Below are 9,832 nucleotides of genomic sequence, written 5' to 3' on the forward strand. Positions count from 1 at the left end.
ACATTGCTATGTGAATGGGTGAACATGAGGCTTTGGGTGATTTGAGCATTTACATCAGATGCAAAAGTGCTACAGAAATGCAGTCCATGAATTGGTGTCATACAAGACATGAGTATTGCAGCTGCTTTTCTAGTTGTAACAAACCAAGTAAAAAAAAAACTTGGTTTGAAGTTCACCAGTTTTGTTTGAAGTTCACCAGTTTCACATAGGTCTTATGCACCCCCACCCTCACCCCACCCCAACACCACTTTATCTAAATGACTGAACAATAAATGACTTTTCTTACTGTTACTCATGTTTCCAAAGTAAAAATAAACCACTGTCTCAGTGACAGTATGGGATCAGACATGCTTCCCAGGAGATGTAGAAAATAGAGCTTCGGAGTCACTCCCACTCCAAGCAGCACGTAGGAAGTATTGTATGATGAGTGACAGAAGATAAATGATCATTCGTGCTGACCTTGTGGGTGTGTAACTCTCATTAAAAGCACATTGCCCAATGCTTAGTCCTTAAAAGGACCTGCAGGCTGAAGGTCCATTGAAATCTCTTTAACTGCAGGGGACACTGCTGGATCCCATCTGAGAATGGAGATAAAATGCTGCAAGCGTCCTTCCCTGCATCTTTCTCCCCCCGTCTAACCTTCGCTGTGCTGTCAAAAAGAAGCATGGGAGAGGGTTTTTTAAAAAAAAAAAGAAGAAAAACTTCTAAAAACATCTATTTAAAAAAAGAAGTTGGGTGAACTACCTCGTGACAGCATCCTTTATGGCTCCCTAAGGTCAGTCGTTTAGCCTACGAGGTGTCTGGTAATTCTGCTCATCACATGTTAACTGATGCTGATCTTCTGTGAAGTCTGACAAAGGTGTGAAGTAAATCAATTTCATACCCCAGTAAGTCTGAGAAGTGCTTTGGTGAAGCAGTGTGTCATGCTGAGGCTGACAAATAGCTTGTTGTTGTTAATGCAGTTTAAGAAGTAACGCCGCGTTTACCACATCTGATACACAATCATACTTCAGAAAAGTGACTTCTTTTGTTGAGGAGATGGCGTGTGCCATACTTTATTTAACAAAGGACAAAGATCTCTGTCACTGTATTTGTATTTCAGCAAGATGTCTGAAGAATGAAGAATTTGATTTTTGATCTAACCAGGCAGATACTTTGCAACCATGGATGGGAAGAAATGATTTCATGGTCACAGATCAAGGTCAAATTTACAGTCCTGTGCTATTGTGACAGAGGCCAGCAGGAGTGGCCCTGCATGTGGTAGTTAATAAGCCTCACACCCCGGATAGCCAAAAGGACCACTCAGGCCTGAGCTTGGGTTTTTATCTGACTGCTCAGAGCGTCCGCCTCTCATGCCGGAGATTGTGAGTTCACCTCCCAAGAGGAGAGAGTAGGAGGAGTCAAACGCACAACACAATGCAGAGGAGAGAGCACAAGCCGCTACACTACTACACAGGAAAATGGTAAATTCAGCCTTTATGAGAGTGACAGTTGAGACAGACAGAAAATGGGGAAAACTAGGAATTTAAATGTGTTGGAAGTTGCTAACCAAATTTTGGGGGGACACACAACATAACCCTTCAGCCATGTTTAAAGGGTCATATGACATTTTATCTACACACTTGTGTAGTGTAATTTTTTGTTAAAGAAAGATCTGCTAAATGAAACACTTATCATGATAGTATGTAATGCCAGAAAAGGGGGTTGTTGTGTATTTCTGATGACAGTGAACAGATGTTTAAGAGAAAATATGTTTTATGCAAAATGTATGTTTTCTTTCAAAGGAAACCATAAGACCAGAATAGGGAGTTAAACGTATAATTTTAGTGAAAGACTTATTCTGTGAAGAAAATTAATATTGGATTAAAAATTTGGGATTTACCAGAGGAGTACATTTTCATGGCTCAGGGCCTGCTGTGGGGGATTTCCAAGAATTGAACTAATTTGCATTTGTATAATGATGTCATTAATAACTGATTTTAATGGTGTAAGAAGTGTTAAGTTTAGAAAGGTCAACCCATTTGGGAGGAGTTGCTCACCCTTGAAGTGTATACAATTCAAAAGGACTCAAAACCTACCTTTTTAATCTGGCTTTTAGCTAAATAATTGCTGCTGTTTTATTGTTTTTACATATTTTTACATTGATTTATAGTCTTTTGTGTTCTTCTGTTTTATACTGTAGCACTTTTGGGATTTTGTGTCAAATGTAAAGTGCATTATAAATAAAATTTATTATTGTTATTATTATTACAATTCATTTCAATTTATTCATCTTATATAGTGCCAAATCACAACAGAGTCACCTCAAGCTGCTTTATACAAAACAGTTCAAAAAAACAAACTAAAATGAATTAAAAGATTTAAAAAGCACAATAAAAGAGTCAAAAAGTAAAAAGCATAGTGACATAATATCCAATATGCTAACCATATGAAAGGGAAACAAGTGTGTCTTAAGTCTGGACTTGAAAGTCTCCAGAGAATCAGACTGTTTTATTGATGCAGGGAGATCATTCCATAGAACAGGGGCACGATAAGAGAAAGGCTCTATGACCCATAGACTTTTTATTCACTCTAGGGACACAAAGTAGCCCTGCATCCTGTGAACCCAAAGCCCGGGCTGGTACGTAGGGTTTAACTAAATCAGCTAAGTAGGGAGGTGCCAGTCCATGAACAATTTTATAAACTAGTAGCAGAACCTTAAAATCTGATCTCACTGGGACAGGAAGCCATTGAAGAGATGCCAAAATGGGTGTAATGTGATCAACCTTTCTGCTTCATGTCAAAAGTCTGGCAGCAGCATTTTGAACCAGTTGGAGAGCCCTAATGCTGGACTGTGGCAAACCAAAAAATAATCCAATCTATGACCTATCAACTTTCGATGGTACTTTCTGTGCCTACCATGGTGACCACGGGTAAGGGGTAATCAAGGTTCGATTCCGGAGAGGGAGCCTGAAAAACGGCTACCACATCCAAGGAAGGCAGCAAGCACGCAAATTACCCACTCCTGACTCGGGGAGGTAGTGATGAAAAATAACAATACAGGACTCTTTTGAGGCCCTGTAACTGGAATGAGTACACTTTAAATCCTTTTTATACAAGTTGGCATACAACCAAAGACCAAAAAGGACAAAGACAACTTCTGGTTATGTCACATTGATTAATGTTAAGTTGTCCTAATCAAGGCAACCCCAAAAATGTCAACTTCTCATTATAAAAACTGAATGACACTTAATGACATCAGTCATAAACATTTATGAAAAATGACATAATGTTGATGACACGTTCATGACTGTGTCATGTAACAGTTATGACAGTACATGTCACTATTATGGTGATACCTTCAAGTAAAGTGTTACTGGATCTTCACTCCAGTGGTTGACCTTTGGTAAATTTGACTTGGTTTGAGCATTTCTTGAACATCTTACTCCAATGACCATAACCCTGCTTATGGACCTTTAGCAAATTTGACCTTCCCTGGGCAATTATAGAACCTACCTTACATGTAGCAAGGTTAGTGGACATCAGAGTGAAAATTCTAAATTTTGATATTTGACTTCAGTGACTTTGACCTTGAAGGGGAATTCTACTTCCACATATCAACATTGTTGTAAATCAGCCAAGAGACCTGGGAGGAGGAGAGCAACAAACAGACAATTGTTGCATTTATGATAGCATGATGTGATGATGACTGGAGGACTTAAACTTTGTGTGGATGGTCTCAAACTTCATAAATTCCATATTTATTTGAGAAGGCTTGCTAATGATGAATTCTGTGATTAAACTACAGTAAATCCAGAGTTCTGATGATGAGTTGTGAAGTTTTGATTGTCATTGTTCACATTTGTTATGAATGACATATTTCAAACTAATGAGAACTTTTGCAGGTCTGGAATTTGTATCTGTTTTTGTCTGGTTTCCTTCATTATATTTTGTTTTTTTTGTGTGTGCTGTTGGAAAACAAATCTGCAGCAGGCTGGAGAATTATTTCACTCACATTGTTTATTTGATTGTTATCAAACTTTCCAAATCATAAAGCTTAGCAACAAAACTTCCCTCGGAACATGTTGTTAAAAAAGGCTTTGTCCTGTCAGTGTTACTTTTGATGAAAGATAGCTGATTAGCTGCCAAGACTTTTGAAAGCACTGTAAAGCCAGAAAACAAGAGTCTGAAACAGGCAGAAATCTGAATTCTTGTGCCACCACTTTCGACTGGGTTTTCTCTTGGAATCAGGCGTACAGACTGAACCAGTGGAAGAATTTATATCTTTTTTTATAACTCACAAAAAATGGAGGAAAACACAAGCAAAAGTATTGTATTTGTATAAAAACCTTGATCTGAGGTGATGGCTTTAAGATGTACCACCTATATATATATATATATTAATAAATCGCTGAGGCTGCAGAATGATTTACCAAGTTTCAGTATATATATATATATATATATATATATATATATATAATATATATATATATATATATATATATATATATATATATATATATATATATATATATATTGTTGAGTGTATATATATATATATATATATATACACTCAACAAAAATATAAATGCAACACTTTTGGTTTTTCTCCCATTTTGTATGAGATGAACTCAAAGATCTAAAACTTTTTCCACATACACAATATCACCATTTCCCTCAAATATTGTTCACAAACCAGTCTAAATCTGTGATAGTGAGCACTTCTCCTTTGCTGAGATAATCCATCCCACCTCACAGGTGTGCCATATCAAGATGCTGATTAGACACCATGATTAGTGCACAGGTGTGCCTTAGACTGCCCATAATAAAAGGCCACTCTGAAAGGTGCAGTTTTATCACACAGCACAATGCCACAGATGTCCCAAGATTTGAGGGAGCATGCAATTGGCATGCTGACAGCAGGAATGTCAACCAGAGCTGTTGCTCATGTATTGAATGTTCATTTCTCTACCATAAGCCGTCTCCAAAGGCGTTTCAGAGAATTTGGCAGTACATCCAACCAGCCTCACAACTGCAGACCACGTGTAACCACACCAGCCCAGGACCTCCACATCCAGCATGTTCACCTCCAAGATCGTCTGAGACCAGCCACTCGGACAGCTGCTGAAACAATCGGTTTGCATAACCAAAGAATTTCTGCACAAACTGTCAGAAACCGTCTCAGGGAAGCTCATCTGCATGCTCGTCGTCCTCATCGGGGTCTCGACCTGACTCCAGTTCGTCGTCGTAACCGACTTGAGTGGGCAAATGCTCACATTCGCTGGCATTTGGCACATTGGAGAGGTGTTCTCTTCACGGATGAATCCCGGTTCACACTGTTCAGCGCAGATGGCAGACAGCGTGTGTGGCGTCGTGTGGGTGAGCGGTTTTCTGATGTCAATGTTGTGGATCGAGTGGCCCATGGTGGCGGTGGGGTTATGGTATGGGCAGGCATCTGTTATGGACGAAGAACACAGGTGCATTTTATTGATGGCATTTTGAATGCACAGAGATACTGTGACGAGATCCTGAGGCCCATTGTTGTGCCATACATCCAAGAACATCACCTCATGTTGCAGCAGGATAATGCACGGCCCCATGTTGCAAGGATCTGTACACAATTCTTGGAAGCTGAAAATGTTCCAGTTCTTGCATGGCCGGCATACTCACTGGACATGTCACCCATTGAGCATGTTTGGGATGCTCTGGACCGGCGTATACGACAGCGTGTACCAGTTCCTGCCAATATCCAGCAACTTCGCACAACCATTGAAGAGGAGTGGACCAACATTCCACAGGCCACAATTGACAACATGATCAACTCTATGCGAAGGAGATGTGTTGCACTGGATGAGGTAAATGGCGGTCACACCAGATACTGACTGGTATCCCCCCCCCCAATAAAACAAAACTGCACCTTTCAGAGTGGCCTTTTATTGTGGGCAGTCTAAGGCACACCTGTGCACTAATCATGGTGTCTAATCAGCATCTTGATATGGCACACCTGTGAGGTGGGATGGATTATCTCAGCAAAGGAGAAGTGCTCACTATCACAGATTTAGACTGGTTTGTGAACAGTATTTGAGGGAAATGGTGATATTGTGTATGTGGAAAAGTTTTAGATCTTTGAGTTCATCTCATACAAAATGGGAGCAAAACCAAAAGTGTTGCATTTATATTTTTGTTGAGTGTATATGTATGTATGTATGTATGTATATATTTTTTTTTCCTCATTAGTGAATTTATTGGTGCGATGCCACAGAAATGATGATTGAATGTCATGTACAACTACAAATTCTGTAACATTTTGAAGGGTGTTTGCAATATTTATATGCTTTTGTTTATTTTTAATAAACAAACCGACTGGCATTTAAAAGCCCCCACGCACTGCTGTGTGTTCCAAGTGTTCCAAGTCTGATCAGAACCATGGACAGCTCACATTAAGATGCACTAAAAAGATTCTGTGTGCATTTTCAAGCTGCTTTTTGCAAACACATACAAAATAACTAAATAAATAAATAAGTAGGCTATTTGCAGAAATGCTTGTGGAAAACACTTTTAATTCTTAAGATTATATCTGTGGCTTGGATAAGATAATCTGGGACTGCAACCTCACAGATGTCAGCTCGTGACATGAAATGATTAAGTTTTTCAGTGTGCATTAAAACAGTGACTTCTGAATGACAACCCAGATTAGGTGTGTTGTTCCTGGACACAGACAGGTAGCATGAGGGGATCTGAACCCAACTCCTTATATAAGTATATAGAACTACCTACTCTCAAGTCAAGGATTTTATCAAATAACAGCATTAATAAGTTATAAATATTGAACATTGTTAAATAGTTTCACCATTTTTTAATACCCTAAGTAAGTGGAAAAGATTTGATCAGATTTAGATTACCTGTAAATCTGAGGCCATGGTTCTCAGCAGGAAACCGATGGATTGCCAGGGAATACGGTCTTGCCCCAAGTGAAGGTATTCAAGTACCTCAGGGTCTTGTTCATGAGTGAGGGGACAATGGAGTGTGAGATTGGCTGGAGAATCGGTGCAGCAGTGGTGGTGTTGCATTCACTCTACTGTACTGTTGTGAAGAAAAGGGAGCTGGGCCAAAAGGCAAAGCTCTCGATCTACTGGTCAATCTTCATTCCTACTCTCACCTATGATCATGAGGGTTGAGTCATGACCGAAAGAACTAGGTCGCGGGTACAAGCGGCTGAAATGGGCTTCCTCAGGAGGGTGGCTGGTGTCTCCCTTAGAAATAGGGTGAGAGGTTCAGTCATCCGTGACAAGCTCAGAATAGAGCCACTTCTCCTTCACGTTGAAAGGACCCAGCTGAGGTGGTTCGGGCATCTGGTTAGGATGCATCCTGGGCACCTTCCTAGGGAGTTGTTCCAGGCATGTTCACCTGGGAGGGGACCCCGGGGAAGACCTAGGACTAGGTGGAGAGATTATAGCTCCACACTGCCCTGGGAACGCCTCGGGATCCCCCAGTCAGAGGTGGTCAACGTGGCATGACCTGATCTCAGATAAGCGGTTGAAGATGATGATGAAAGTGGACAAGTCGGAATGGATAAGTGGACATTTCTGTCACTGAATATGTCTTGGACTTTATTAACATCAATCAGTGGAGTGTGGAGTAGGCAGTTCTTAAAACCTGAGTGACTGCAAGAAGAAGACGAGTGAGGGAAGCCACCAAGACATCCAGACAACTCTGAAAATGATACGAGCTTTTGAGGCTGTGACTGAAGAAACTCTGCAGAGTGCAACTTTTATTTGTTCCACCACCAGTTACGCAGCTTCATAGAGGTGTGACACTGAGAAAGAATTTAATAAATATATGATATGAAATTTCAGCTTGAGTTTGCCAGAAGGCACACAGGAGACGTGAGCATCTTACTTTATGCGAGTGAAGAGTGTCAACAAAAATAGTTGCCAGTTTAGATACGGTTTATTGTTTTGCATTGTATAATGGTATTAGATACATTATCCATTGAGACAAGGTGGTAAAACTGCTTGTTTAATAGTTTCAGTCTCCTGTGCCTCATCTAACACTAATACAGTGACAGCATTTTAAATTCCTTAGTGCCTATCATCTACAATCTACTGGAGATAATGGCCAGTTGTGCTTGGTTTCCCAGCAGTTTTCTGTATTCATCTTTTAAAACTTAAACTATAAATAGATTTCTGGGCTACACATTTTCAAAACCATTAAGTACATTTGTGTCTTAAAATCTGACAATATCATGTTTAGCAGTACAAAAATGAACCCAGAGATGCAGACAGCAAACAAACAGAAGGTAAAGTGGATGACAGGTGATTTAATGTTTTAATTGGGGAGGTGATGGTCTAGTGCAGGGGTAGGCAACCTGTTCCAGAAAGAGCCATGAGGGTGCAGGTTTTCTTTGCAGCCACTGACTCCACCAGGTGATTTTACTGATTAATATCACTTTGAGCAGATGGAATCAGTTAATCAGTGAAATCACCTGGTGGAGTCAGTGGCTGCAAAGAAAACCTGCACCCTCATGGCTCTTTCTGGAACAGGTTGCCTACGCCTGGTCTAGTGGTTAAGGTGTTGGGCTTGAGTCCAGAAGACCATGGGTTCAAATCCCCACCTGACTGGAAAATCACTAAGGGCCCTTGGGCAAGGCCTTTAATCCCCTATTATATCCCGGTGTGTAGTGAGCGCCTTGTATGGCAGCACCCTGACATCGGGGTGAATGTGAGGCATAACTGTAAAGCGCTTTGAGCGTCTGATGCAGATGGAAAAGCGCTATATAAATGCAGTCCATTTAATGTCCAAAAAGAACAGTAAACAGTCCAACAAGCAAAGAGGGAACAACAGGGGTGAATGAGAGCCAAAACAAACACACGACAACAACAGAGGTAACAAAAATGGAGATCTCAAGGTCATAACATAAACTAATAACTAGGACATGGCAACACACAGAAGGGACAAGGATTATCCAAAAACTCAGGGTACAAGAGCAAAGATAATTCAGAATACTGTGAAGTGAAATCACGAGAGGAACCAACAAGAAGAAACCAGCACACAAACAAGGAGAAGGTGCAGACTTAAAAACACAAATGATCAAATGAGTGGCAGGTGTGTGAAATTGGGGGAGATGGGTGGAAACACATGTACTGAACTTAACATACAAAAGGTGACTCAAACTCAACAGAAACCCGAGGGTGTGAAGAATCAACAACATTATGAAAACAATAACCACACTAACAAGTGAACCACACAGTAACCAAGAAAGACAAAACAGAAAACTAACATGGAAACACAAAGGTGTGAGAGAGTCCAAAACAAGAGACACAAAGGACAGATCACCAGGATGACAAACCGGGAAGACAGATGCAGACAGGGGACCGAACACAGAGTATACCAACAAAAGGACACAGACAGAATATAATGACAATTAACACAAGGACACAGACAAAGGACAGACCACAGATAAGGACAGAGAACATGCCACAACAGATAAGGGTGAACAATGGTCATATCACATTCATAAATAGGGCGGCTCTACTTCAGGTGAAGGGGGTGCTGGACAGTTGTGACTTGGTTGGGTGTACTGAATGCATGCCCTTACTCAGGGGTCTGAGAACATGTCTCCCTGAAAATTTTTTAAAATGTATGGCTGTTTTCCCGCATTCTAAGGCAATCTGGGATGTAAAAAATGGACTCTCTCGTCAATATGTTTAATACACAATTTAAAAATAAAACTGGAAACCTTCTAATTATGCATGGAGCCAGCATTCATCAATGAGACTTTTTTTTATTCAAGACCTTTCCCAAATTTTATCACATCTTTGGCCAGTGTCTCGGGGGAGGGGGGCTGCAACCC

Source organism: Thalassophryne amazonica, chromosome 11 (assembly GCF_902500255.1).
Source record: "Thalassophryne amazonica chromosome 11, fThaAma1.1, whole genome shotgun sequence".
NCBI classification, from domain to species: Eukaryota; Metazoa; Chordata; class Actinopteri; order Batrachoidiformes; family Batrachoididae; genus Thalassophryne; species Thalassophryne amazonica.